This window comes from Mizuhopecten yessoensis, unplaced genomic scaffold (assembly GCF_002113885.1).
Source record: "Mizuhopecten yessoensis strain PY_sf001 unplaced genomic scaffold, ASM211388v2 scaffold9541, whole genome shotgun sequence".
In the NCBI taxonomy this organism is placed as follows: Eukaryota; Metazoa; Mollusca; class Bivalvia; order Pectinida; family Pectinidae; genus Mizuhopecten; species Mizuhopecten yessoensis.
The window spans coordinates 957812-972725 of record NW_018408099.1 but is presented as its reverse complement, the minus strand read 5'-3'; positions in this window follow the sequence as shown (position 1 = coordinate 972725).

Here is a 14914-nt window from a genome sequence, read left to right as displayed (position 1 = left end):
GTTTGGGTTCTGTCCCCTGGCCGAGACATACCAGAGTCTGTAAAAATGGTAGTTTTTACTCCTGCTTAACGCTCAGCAATTTAGGAGTTGGGTGACTGGTTCGCCCGTTGTCAGTATAATGTAACCGGTGGGGTCTCCTGCTGGGCGTCTTCGGCAGTATGTTTCAGTGAGGTAGCACTAAAAAGTCGGCATCCGTTCCGCGCTATCACAAGGAGACAAACACGAACATATCGCAGCCTCCCAAAACAAACGCATACACTGCACGCATACATTTTGCACACAGGGGAGGCCGTCCTTAAATGGCCATAGCTGTTGATAGGACGTTAAACAATACTAACCAAAACCAAACCAATTTTTTAATCTTTACTTGAGACATCCGGTGTAAGCAGATTTTTAAAGGACGTCTGCTGTTGTAATCTCATCTGCAACTGTGTTGGAATGATATGACTTCTGCAGTAGCTGTTCAAAGTTGTTCATCTAGACCATCGACGATAGTAACAATATATGCCTTATGAACTCTGAATATATCTAACGGCTTACTCCTCGCACGAAATGATTAATATTCCGTTACAAAATAAAAACAAAGACTATCCTGCGTTGTTGGTTAAAGTTACGTTTAATCGTACGTGTTCATCAGGGCAGACGTAGACTTACACGTAAATTCAGACGTAACTTTACATTACGACTTTTAGTGACACTGGTTTTAGACGTAAGTTACGCTTACGTCTACGTTTACGTCTACGTGTAGACTTACGACCATTAGTGAAACTGGGTCCTGTTCTGTATCTTAAATTTCCCCTTTGCATTTAATTCAGAAGAAAAAACCTGATCACGTAGAACTCTCGCATAAGTCGCCTCCTGCTATAAAACAGCGGGCAACGCAGGTCAATTCTGTCTTTGACCTATAGAAGTAAATAAGCAATGAACTTTGTTATCGCTTGCTTTAAGCCCGAACTTATAACATATAATTTAAAACGATTTCCAACTTACCATCTTATGCAGAGTAAAACCGTAAATACAGTGCCATATTTTTGTGACGGGAACCTCACAACTGATAAACAGTTGTTGTCTCGCGCACCATTACACAATGTGCTGTTTGCGCAGGTTGTGCATTATGGTGTACTCAATCTGTTTTACGACGGTGTCGTTGTCGCATAAACATCCAGGAAGAGAGATTCAGTAGGCTTACTGCATCCTGTCTGTAAGTTAAGATGCCATACTTACTTGGATGATTCAAGGCATGTCACCATATTTGACATACAAATTGGACAGGAAGTATCCGGGTCGCTGCAATATTTGTGGTACAAAATGTTTATTAGATTTAATGTTTGTTTGGTGCGTTAAGGCCATGATGAGCACCATAATCTGAGGCATCAAATTCATTTGTAAATGTTAATGTTTCAAAAGGATGGATGAGAATCTGCCTGTTTAGGTCGCTTGAAATCATGATTTTCCCGGTGCGCCAACGCCTCGCCTTTTCGTTGTAGTTACAAATTGGTCATAAAAGGACAATGTAGAATACGTTTCATGTTCAGATATAATCACCCCACATCCTTGACTTGTTAATCATGTAATGTTACTAAAAAATAGTCATGCCATATTTCAAAGGATATGTTCAAATGAGAAATATATGTCATTTTTAATGTAACAATTCATATTACGCCTTTCCAATGTACATATAGATGTATTTAATTTCAAAAACGAAATAGTAAACGCTTTCTATACATCCTCCGCATAGTAACTGAGGTAAAACTCAATCAGGGACCAGGAAGTGTGCCTTCACATCTTTACAGAATGTGTTTTTTGTGATATATTAAGCATTTCTTGAAGGTTATGACATCAACGTTCAAAAAAAGGGTGGAGAACATAATGATTTCTATCGTTTACCAGTGTTTCATACTCAAAATTTCACACTGTCGGTAACATGGTGCCCTTTATATGCTGAAATTGTATTTCTTTGTCAGGTAATTTGTTCAGTAATTAAGTTATTATTCTAGTTAAACAAATAATAAAGTTTTCTCAAAAATGGAGATCTACGTAACTAGTTTTTTTGAGAGAAAAAAAATGCAAGGTTCAATAAGAACACTGTTACCCCCGAAACTACTACGTAAAAAAATGCACATATTTAATATCACATATTCACATAGAAATTATTCTATTTTGTAGTTATTAAAGTTAATTGCATTTAAGTTATATACATTGTACCTAAGAGTTAGGTCAAAGCCATGGGACATTTGATCCATTTTGGTATTTGTTGCGTATGTAACACGGACACAAAGTCAAATGTTACGAACAAAACACAGCTGATATTTCCGATTACCTCAAATAGATTTCAGTTGCAATTGGGGTGGCTAAGATTATAAATTAATCCTCACAGCCAGTATACATAAAAGGTTTGAAGTGAACTTAATTTGATGAGGGTATGGACCATGTTTAATATTCTTTCGTAACAAAAACAGGAGGAGTACCTGTCCTGTTACAACGTAACACTACTGTAAATGTATAGGTAGGTAGCCAGTTTGATGTTGTGCTTAAAAGGCATGCCACAGGTTTCATCAATTCACGAAAAAAAAAAAAGTAATTTTGATAGATTCACATCGCAAATCATGGTGTTCACCATGCGGTAAGATAATATCCCGTTCGTTGCTGAAAGACACCATGTCTAAAATGTCGTCTTTTTTACGACCATCACAAATGTATCGCCAGGAGACATCAAAAGTGGATGTCATTTAAAATATCAATGCACACGAACAGTGTCATACACTTTCTCGATATTCGTGTTAGATAGCATAAACTGTTCACTTTAAATCACGAGAAAAATGACCTTAAAGTTTAAAATGTACATTCCGTCACGGACGTAGCATTCAATGTATCATTCAAGCCAGTACGCAAAAATATCAAACAAGTGCGCATGGTTTATAACCCGCCAGAGGAAAATATCCACTGCAGGCGCCATCTAGGTCGATCTATATTTAGATTTTAGGGTTTTCCAGTTACCTTTCTTGAGACACATCTAGCTTGTTCGTAACGATTTGGACGACAATCGGGATGCCGATGTTAATTGCATAATTGTCTTAAGTTTAACGAAATTTACAGTAAGAGAATGCCTCCTTCTTTCTTTTTAGTGATTATGATGCAATTCGTAAAAATGTTCGTATTAAACTATCATCATTTACATGAATTTTTTTATCAGAAAGTGAACAGGAAAAGGGTACGAAAAGTTACGAACGAAACGACTTCCTTTAATGTCATATTTTCTTCATTCTGTGCGAGTATGTACGCTTGTTTTACTCCAGTACGTGCATTGATATCTTTTCTTTACATTGTATTAATCCCTTCATTACAATGGGACACTCCGTGATTTATACAAAGGTCTTTTTCAACGCCTCGCTTCAATGTCACAATTCGGAGTGAAAAAGCATGCCGATTTTGGCGATAATTTGTACATGATTTTTGTTTTGCTTATCAAACTTATTCAAACATTATCTGTTTTTATCTCTTTGAGACATATTTAAAACAATAAAAGTGTGAAATTTCACAAGTCTATTCAAAATAAGTGTCAAAGTCCGAAATAACAGAGGTACCCTCATTTGAACCGTGACTGAATTTTGCCTCACTTATATTTCTCCTTTCTAAAGCATTTCTTGTCTAATCCAGGTTTCGAACACCTTATTCGCTTTAGGCCAATTCATTATGCATGGCTTTCGCTTCCTTTAAATAGCAGCTGACTGTTTAAGATGTACAATTAGTGACTTAACAGGATTTATTTATGTTATGTTGTCCAATTAGAATATGTTTTCCTAGATCTAGATTTTCTGATTCGCTGTAAAAGAAATCCAATGCATGCATCCATGTAAAACTGTTACTCGTCAAGGAAATATTTTCATATCGACGCAGAGATCCGATTTTTGCGTTAAAGCTATAGTATATATATAAACAACCGAATTGTTGAACAAGAAAGAGGTCGTCATTTGCTAGTTGGAAGAAACAGGGAATCTTGTAAGGAGACAGCGATGGGAAAAAAAGATAAAACCACCTGTTTGTACATAGTTTAAACAAGTTCAGAAAAATAGCCCGCAGGACTGAAACATTACAAATGTATTCACTTTCCTATAATCATATCTCTATTTAGAAGAGACTGCACTTAAAATGCTCATTTTTAATCTGCTACAAAAAAGTTTATCAATTCAGAGATCGGCGGTACAAGATGATTTTCGATGGTTGGACGAAAACAATTTAGTGACGAAAGTCGGCCAAAAAGACGGCACGTGGCGCTTGTTTGGCAGAAATATTTTCCTAATCTGATTTGTCATCCTGTTGCCATGCTGACAGGCAGAGACAAACTGTATATAAAGATAATACTAGAATTATCAAAAAGGTCAGTAACCTGTCAGATCAGACTTTAAAAATATAAAAGTTATTCTTTTTATTCCGTCGTGTCCTTGTTTCCGGTTGTTCTCGTCCATAAGCGCCTTGAGATCGTAATATATTCTTTTGTTGTTTTGCTACATAAGTGGCATGTCTTTCTGTTATATTTTGGCGTTTAGTATAAAATGGCTTCAATTACACCTCTTAATAGGAAGGGTTCATTTTATCAATAACTTAATGCAGTGGCCATCACTGCACACAATCAGTAGTGCGCTGTTTGACTGTCGTATGGGGTGTGTGTGTAACCAGGTTCAACTTTGTATAAAGTTTGATCATTAACTTCAGGGATCATCATTCTGTTACAAATGGCTATGTTATAAAAGTGCAACGAATCGTTATTCCTTTATTGGGTGGTCGGATGGCGCAGTGGATAGCGCACTTGCCTTACACAAAGACGACCGGGGTTCGATTCCCCGATCGGGCGTGAATAGGTTTTGGGCCACCTGCTCGACTACGTCGGTTTTCTCCAGGTACTCCGGTTTCCTCCCACACTAAGACCCCCTCCCCCAAGATATGGATTGTTGGAATCTGCCACCATTACGCATTTACATAATCCAGAATTTACCATTTTACTGCCCAAAAAGAGCAGTAGGCGTCATCATAGTAACCTATTGAAGACTCTTCAACAATGTCAACCAACACCTGGTAGAATAAAATATTAAGCAAGAGACGCTGATTCTACACCTTGTTTCCGGCATTTATCCGCAATTCTTGACAAAGGTTTATGTAGCCGGAAGAAGGTGATAGATGTGTGACGGCTGCGCCATCATACCCTTTTTACACGTTAAATATTAACGTGACAACAAAATAAATATGATGCTCTCATCCTGTTTTACGACGGTGTCGTTATCGTATTAAGAACCAAGAAAGATTCAGTGGGCATACTGCATCCTGTCTTCATGTAAGATGCCATACTTACTGCGATAATTAAAAACATTTCATCTTTTATGAACTACCAATTGGACATGAAATATCCGGATCGCTGCAATATTTGTTGCGGGAAATGTTTATGCGATTTTCGCTATTGACTATGGCCATGAGGTGCACCATAATCTTACATGCAAAGCACTCAGCATGTATGGTTTCTAAAGGATGAGCGTCCATCGGCCTTATTTAGGATACTTGAAATCAGGTTAGTTTCCAATCTATCACTACCCTGCCCATGTGGTACATAGGATGACCCCAAAGGATTCATTCCAGCACCAGGTACTAATGGCTACTAATTAATATAAATATCATGTCAACATTATTCTCTCTGTAATAATTCAATGCAAACGAAATGTCCCAAATCAAATATTTTCCCTTGAAAACCTGAATCAAAAACGTCTATTCAAATTCTCGTAGGACAAACGCGTAGCCATGTCCGATTTTATTTTTAGCATCAACTACATGTTGGCAAGAAAAGTTAGAAAAACAAGATGTAATGATCCCATCGTCCTTCACTCGTTCTAGATTTACAGATAAATTGCCATGATGTAGTTAACAAATATTCAAGATGTTCTACTTGTACCGCTTGCACAAAGCAATAGGAAATATTCACGGAAATATAACAGGGGGATAGTTCTATTTATTTTTGAATATGGAAAGTGTTAATATCAAATGAAATGATATTAAAAATGAAAAAGTGAAATGTTGAAAGGAGGTGCGACCTTTTCAAAAATGTATGAATAACGAAGTAGTTTAGCTCGAGGTCCACGTCCGTCCATTACTTGATTAGAAACTTAAATCTTTTTATTCACATTTATCCTACATGTATATTTCAAAAGGGTTTTTTGCATTACATAGTACAAAAAAATATAAAAGGTTTTATATAGCAGATATCCCACGGGCAGTCTACAGGGCGGACAATCTGTAGACTTTATTTCCTGAACATGATATTTTCAGGTATGCAGGCTGTTTAACGGAGAGGGCATTACGAAAGAAATTACAATAACGCCTCTTTATGTATATGCTTAACATTCATCTTCACTGTGAAACGATTCATTCATTTGGCGTTTAATTGTGTAGCTGTCAAGGAATACTTTCTTACTATATCTAATGTTTTGTTGGCACTGTGGTATATCTATCTTTATACATATCAGATGCAAACTACAGGAAATAGGTCGTCATTTGCCAAGGGGAAGAAACGGTAAAACTGATTATGAGACATGAATACATTTATTGAAAAATTTAATTCACGCTGTTGAACATAGAAACAGATTCACATGAAAAGCCCTCATGTCGGAAACAGATCTAATGCCTCCCCTTCCCTTCAATTATTTTCATGTTTGGAATCTTATACAATTATGTTCAGTAACATATACCGAGATGTCAACAGATCTATGATTCGAACTCCAAATCGATAAAACTAGTGCTAAATTTGCACGAAGGAAAGACATCCACTGAGATTCTTGAAAAATTACAAGGAGAATACGATGGCACCTGTCATCTGTAAATCCAGGTCAAACTTAAGCAATGTCACGCCCTTACATCGGGAACCCAGGTAGTGACAACAAAACAACAAGGCTCACTGATGAGTAACATCAACAACACCGACCTTCATATCAAACAAAGAGGAAGCACATTTCCCTACGAGATCAATATGGCGACCAAAAACTTGCCAATTTCTTACATCAACCTGTATGTTTGAAACCTGGGCCCGTATTCATGAAACCGTTATCATACTCAAGCATGGATTCTGGGAACAAGCCAGCTTTATTGTAACCCACATAAATCATGTCAACCATCAAAAAGGCAAATTGAAATATTGAAAACAATATTCGGCCTCTAATTTCTTCAATTTTTGTCAAAAACTCTAACAAAATAGGATTTTTTAAATAATTTATAACTGGAACAAGAAATTAGACTTGAGCACAAAATCCAGGCTTGAGTACGAGAACGGTTTCATGAATACGGGCCCCGGTCTTGTAAGTTTGTCCATCAGCAGTCAACATATATCACAAAACTTATGATATACAGAGCAAGCTCTTAAATGACGAATCAGCTGCGACATGTAAACACCGGAAGTAGGTATGTTACTATCAAGAAAGGGAACGTTCACGATTGGAAAGTCCAAATCGTCATGTTTATCGTATAGATTAGTAGTAAGCTGACCCTGTTCCTGAAAAGAAGAATAGATAGGGTCGGTAGAGGCTGTAAAGTAGCCAAAATTGTTGTACTGTATATCAATGTTGAAATTGGCGTGATGGAAAATTAAGAAACGTGTTTAACGTTTTACTCTGCAAGTGTTGTTTTCAAGTTTGAAATCGATTTAAATTATTCATTATTATTAAGGGCTTAGAAACTCCATTTAATGATTGTATCTACATGTATGTACGCCATCAACTTATTTATTATTATTTAGGGCTTAGAAACTCCATTTAAAGATTGTATCTACATGTATGTCGGGTTACAGTAAACCTATTTCTCTCTGCGTTATGTGTGCAATTTATCCTTCAGTTTTCCCTTAACAGTCTTTAACTTATCCCTCCGTATTTCTCTCTGTTCCTTTTGGCAGTTCATACTTCCCCGTCTCTGTGTGCAGACCTACAGTTTAGGCTTCAGTTTTTCTCTTTGCGTCCCTACAGTTAATACTTTCGTTTTCTATTGTCGTTCCTACAGCTTATACTTCCATATTTCTCTTAGCGTACCTTCAGTTTATACTTCCGTGTTTCTTTTGGCGTACCAACAGTTTATACTTCCGTGTTTCTCCTGGCGTATCTTCCGTTTATACTTTCGAGTTTCTCTTGGCGTACCAACAGTTTATACTTCCGTGTTTCTCTTGGCGTACTTTCAGTTTATACTTCCGTGTTTCTCCTGGCGTATCTTCCGTTTATACTTTCGAGTTTCTCTTGGCGTACCAACAGTTTATACTTCCGTGTTTCTCTTGGCATACCAACAGTTTATACTTCCGAGTTTCTCTTGATGTAACAACAGTTTATACAAGGTACTTTCATGTCTCTTTTGGTTTACTTAAATGTACCGTTAATACTTCCGTGTCTCTGTTTGCAGACCTTCACTTTATTGATTTGCTGCCAGGTGCAGCTTTATCACTGCATTGTGTTGTGAACGAGCAAGATTATTTTTAGGTCACATTACGTACATCACTAATTCTACTGAACAATAACAAGAACATGGCCAGGTATCGAAAACAATATATTTTAATTCCGTTGGCAAACAAAGAATTGTGGTGACTCTCAGTATGCACCTCCCCCGGCAACATTCATGTTTCTAAAGCGTGTGAAGAGGGTCCGGTAGAAACATATTTCATTATATGAAACTGTAACTATATGCCAATGCTGTTATTCAGAGACAAAGAAAAAAATACAATGATGATTCTATGATATTCCTTACGGCCAGTTCCTTGCCAGGTGGGTCATATAAAACATACTTAATGATGATGTTTTTTGTTTTTTTATGTCCTAATTATTCTGTTTTTTCTTCCGTGTGACATTTGTGCACCTATTGTATTATTGGTTGTTGATGCTATGGCATATTTTGTTCCTTTCTTTTAGCTTTTAATTTAACAGGGATTCTACTACAGCTTTTACAAGGAGGAGGTAATAGTCCTTTATCTAATGCAGTGGGCGTCACTTGACATATAGTCAATACTTAACGGTTTAACTGGCGTCACGGGCTGGTTGTTGACAGGTTATTTTAATCATGCAGTAATTTTGAGCATGCAGTCAACAATATGTATGCATACAGATTATGTTTCCTAACGCCTATAGCTGTTATTGTTACAATGATAAAATGTGTAATTAGTTTTTTCAGACAATGAATTATTCATTTTGTTGTCTGGGAAGATTATATCCAAGTATGCCATCGGAAGCTTCGTTACAGCTATGTCAATGACCTCGTAAATAAAATGCCAGACAAAAGGGCAACCGTGCAATCGTTCAAACAGTTAAGCAGCCTGTAGTGTCAGCGGATATCTTCAACCGAAAATAGACAAATAGCATCCGAATAAACATTTGAGGCAAGTTGAAGTTTAAAATGTAATCGATTATTGCCATTATTGTAATGTGAGGATATTCATATTCTGTATTTTTTTGAACTCATGTAGTTGAGTCAGGTTCACTTGGACCTTTAAGTTACTATCCAACTAATTCAACTTAAATTTAAAAGTAACTTAATTTAACTTATACTTCGGTATATACAGTACATGTAATAGTTAAAAAGAGAATAACGCAGATCAACAACTATCAGTCTATTCGCAACCTCATTCCCCCTTTTAGGCATTCATTGAGGACATAAACAACATGTCCAATTGGCCTGTATCGATCACCAGTTTTCATCTCACATCTGTGACCATTAACGAGAGTACATATCAAAGCTTTTAAGATAGACAAAGCATCATTACTCTATACATTACGGGTCTTTGTTCGTAAATAATTAATTACCTGTTACTCTACAACTCATGTATCTTTGGATTTTCATTTATTATAACACTCTGACATTCAGAGCTGAATTGTACCGCGCTTAACTCATTTAAGCATGCAACCTACATTTGTAGTAAGGTGTATGAGCCTAGGTCTCTTCATTATTGAGCAGAAATTGTTTAAAAAATTTAACACATTTGACCCTATTGACGCTGAACGAAACACGATAGCCCCTCATCCCAGCATGGTACTGGCTATGTATCATCCAGCTAGACATCTTGGATATTCGGAAGACATTTTAACCTTTTATTGTTTATATGAACACGCCGGTTAGTACTTTATCTCAGGATGTTATTGCCCAAGTATCATCACCACAGACCTCTTTATTCATCAGAAAGTCGTTAAAATGCTTGAACCCATTTGTCCTCTGCGACGATAGGTTGGTGAAGGTCATTTTGACCATGCAAATAGTTCAAGGTCAGTCATTTGTACAACGTTCATCCCATAATGCTACTGGTCAAATAACATGGCATTTTAGTTCTTGGTTATTCAGAAGAAGTCATTTAAATGTTTAAGCCTACTTTACCATGAATGTGGGTGCAGGTCATTAATTCGAAGGGGAAATAAGAAACAATTCATTCGTGAATGCTATTTGCATAATATCCTAAATGTAGGCCTCTTTTACCAAAGTCCCTAAAAAAGGTAGTTGTTATTCCCTGAATAACGCTCATCATTAAGGGAAACGGCAACACATGGTTCACCCGTTGTCAGCATAATGCGACCTGGCGGAAAGCTGTGCTGGGTGCCTTCGGCATGGTATTTCAGTGAGATAGCACTATAAAGTCGACATCAGATCCGCGCTATCACAAAAAGGCAAGTAAACCAACACACCCTGTCTCCAGCACACATACACGCATGCATGCATACACAACACACATGGAGGCACATCCTTTAATAGCCCTGGCTGTTAATATGACGGTAAACAAAATGAAACCAACCCAATTATTATGCACGAGAAAGTAGTTTAAAGGTTTTAACTTATTTGATCTATGTGACCATGACTACATGCACACATTGTATATGTAAATTTCATTCATTATAGTGAATACATGTTGCTCTTAAGTATCGCAGCATGCTGCTACCTAATCATTAGCATTGTTTGGCCCTTTGGTTATTCAGATGTTTACGTATAAATATTTTAACACATTTGACCCTGTAACCTTGAATATGGGCGAAGGTCATTTATTTGGAAAACAGAGCCCTTTATCTCATCATACTTAACCCTTGTGAACTAAGGCCTTTTAATAATAGGACATATTTATATTATTTTATATACTAATCTATACCAACCAATAGCATATGAATAACAAACAATACCGGCGAATTGGCATGGGCGAGGATGAAACGGCACAACAATTTTGTACAGTCAATTTCGTTCGCATGTTTTTTTCAAAAACCTACACAAGTTTGTTCCCGGATTTCCAGCCAACAATGCCAGTAACGGCATGGAAACCACTGCTTTACGCTGACATCACGAATATCAACGTTTAGGTTAACGTTTCACATTATACCGGTCTGATTCATAGCAAGTATCTGTTATTAGATTACAAAACCTAAAAGCAAGATTACTAAAACTGTTGATTTGGATTAAATTAAATTTAGCGCTTGCAAATCAAATTCCAATTTAAACAAAACGCGCTAATGTGGCATACAGGGCACAGTGGGAAGAAAAATGGGACACATCAACTCGGCAACATGTTTTTTTTCGTATTTTGTTCCACGGAGGTATCGTAAGGTTCTGTAATAGCTGCACCTTAATAATTCCGTCGTAACCCTCTATACAGCAATATAGACCAATTCCGGAATCAATTTGTTAGTTCGACGCTAGTGACATGGAATTGCGTAAAATCCAGCGATTCCACCATCGAGTAGAACTCGTACAAGAGTTTAACAGCTGTTTTGTCATATATAAATCTGATGAGATGTCATAAAATCGGTTCTCTTGATGAAAGAATTGCTCTAGATCGTGATTTATTATATTGATTTACAAGATACAAGCGTCCAATTAGCCATTTTACTACATTTCCGGGGCGTCCTCCAGAGGGACTTCTATATCTACTGACATACAAAATGTAATTGCGCGGTTGTCCTCGTTACCCGATTTCGACCTAACGTATATAGGTTTCGGATTGTGACCTACATACTTACATACGATCGGTACTGCATTTGAGGCATATAGCGGCAGGACCAGCTAAGTACCCTTTAAACTTTAAGACGAGCATCAAGAGGTTTGGAAGCAGATGGCAACCACCTACTTTAGTGGACTCGAGAGCCACTGTTCCAGTCAGGAAAAATGTACATACAAGTGCAGACATCGCTTCAAGATTAAGCAAAATAAATAGGTTAATAGTTGTCCTGACGACATTTTTTCTGTCTTAACCGAGATTTCGGGGTAAACAATTTCATTGGAATCTCTGGACAGGATTGAAACTACAGAAATATTGAGTAATGTCTCCGTTATCCCGTAATAGCATTGTGTATCTCTAGACGTACGTCGCAATTTGTTATTGTAGTCTGCAGCTTGAATAGCGACATTACTTGTGCTTGTAATGACAACCAGAACGTTTACACTTACAATGTACCAAATGCGGGAACCTTTCTTTAAACTAGACGATGTGACCCGCCGTGCAGGTCTTTATGCATTTCAAATCTGAAACAGTTGTGTAGTGCAGATGAATTACTTTACTTTTAAATTACACGCATAATTTCGCATAAATTACATTTTTTATTTTCGATGCTTTACAAAATTATGTGTATCAAATCAGGAACATGAAAGAATTATGACCATTGTGACATATAAAATAAGCTTACGGTCTTCATTAGATACACGTATACCTATTTTTTAGTGAATTATTTGCCAACAGGGAAAATGGATATCTTCTACAGATAAGTTAATCAGTGTATTTTTTCGGATGTTTGTCAAAGGGATTGTAAACTCACCAAGGGAGTGATTATCAACTTAAGAGTTACTTCCCCCTCTATCACCTTTAACAGCATTCAGGCCTCCTAACCACGCGCCATATTTTTTAGCTCACCTGGTCCGAAGGACCATGGGGAGCTTGCCGTATCGCCGCGTCCGTCGTCCGTCCGTCTGTCAACTTTTCCTTTAAAACGCTAATAGCCCTGAACAACGTGAAGGATTGTAACTAAATTTGGTCTGGAGAATCCTAGGCCAAAGGGGACTATGTTGGGTGTGGCCCCTCTGGGTGCAGAGGTTCTTGGCCAAACGTGACAATTTGAGGTTTAAATCTTTAAAATCCTTCTTCTTTTGGTACCATTGGACGGATTTTATCCAAATTTGGCCTGGAGATTCTTTGGGGAAAATGGGACTATATTTTGTATAAGCGGAAGGAAAGGTCCCTCTGGTTGTGGAGGGGTAGGGCTAAATATGGGAATTTGAGGTTTAAAGCTTTAAAATTCTTCGTTTACAATTGGAGGGATTTTATAAAAATTTGGCCCAGAGCATCTTTGGGCAAATCGGCCTCGATATCCAGGGGTTAAGCTCATCTTAGCTCTCTGCACCCCTGGAATATGTCATAGCAAAATCGAAGGCTCAATAAAGACTAGTTTGATCCTTTGATATACATCAAAAGAGTCTCGCGGTCACGAAACGGTAAAAATTGACAGGCTTTGAAGTCGTGCGTCTCTCCTTTGTAATCTCCAAAGGACATGTATCAGCCTAGCGATTGATTCGGGTTTTTTTACCTGAGACCAATCAAACAGCTATCTTCGTGCCTTCAATTTTGCTATGACATATTCCAGGAGTGAAGAGAGCGAAAGTGAGCGTATCGAGTATGTGGGGAAATGGGGCTAAATTTTGTATAGAGTGTGACCCCTCTGGGTGCAGAAAAACGGTGCCCAAATAGGGGAATTTGAGGCAATTATTTAAAATCCTTCTTTTTATGTACCATTGGAGGGATTTTAATCAAATTTAGTCCAGAGCATCCTTGGGCAAGAGGGGCTACATATTATGTAAACGGAGAGTGTGGCTCCTCTGGGTTAGAGGGTTGAGGCCCAATAGGGGCAACATAGTATTAATGATTAAAATCTTCTCCTTTAGTATAATTTGAGGGATTTTAAACAATTTTTGTGAGGAGCATCCTTTGGCAAAAGGGATTAAATTTTGTATAAACAGAGTTGATTAATTGAGATTAATGTTTAAATTCCACCAAGCAAATATTTGGAAATAGTTGCAGTATTAAATGATCCATGGTTGCTTTGTTATCCAGGTGAGGGATACAGGCCCTCTGGGACTCTTTGTTTCAATTGTTCATCATGTGGCAGAGGTTTGCTGTGAGGGCATGTAGTCCAGGACGTACAATATTTATCGGCAATAGCACGTTGTTATAACGATTGGAGAAAATAACATTTATCTTTGACGTCAACGAAGTGTTTATTGCCATACCCCGCATTAAATCAATCCGTGAATGCTCATGATCATAATACAATAAATTTTGGGTTGGGAATACCCTGAAACGATATTTTTCAACATAAACAACACTGCTTTTCCCCAAATATCTTTTTGTTCGTTTCTAAACGATTCCTTGCAATGTGAAACAAAGACAGCATGAGCTATCAAATTTTGAAATTTGTTATCGACCCTGAACTTTGAACAAAAAAAACCCAAAGCAACATCTGATTTCCTCCTGTTTTTTTGTAATTGCCGTGTGCTAATAGCCATGACAATAATTCAGCGAAATCATGCTATGGCTATTTATGTAATAAAAAAAATATATATTAATCGCTAAAAAATAAAAGGATTTCTATGAGGCGGCGCAAAACATGCCGACATGCAGGAGCATCCAAAGTCACACCGAGATTTTGTTTGTTATTAAAGGACATGCCAGAGTTTGGAGGATGAGGAAAACCGAAGGACCAAGATAAAAACCAACGACCTGCGGCCAATACCGAGCGAGCTAGCCAGCCACTGGTCAAATATCATCACACTAGGCAGTTCATTTCTTAAGATGAAGTCTTTGGAATGCTTTAACAGATTTAACCTCGCGACCTTGAATACTGGCCAACATTATTTTGTTTTGAAAACTTTGTATCAATATGTACCAGCA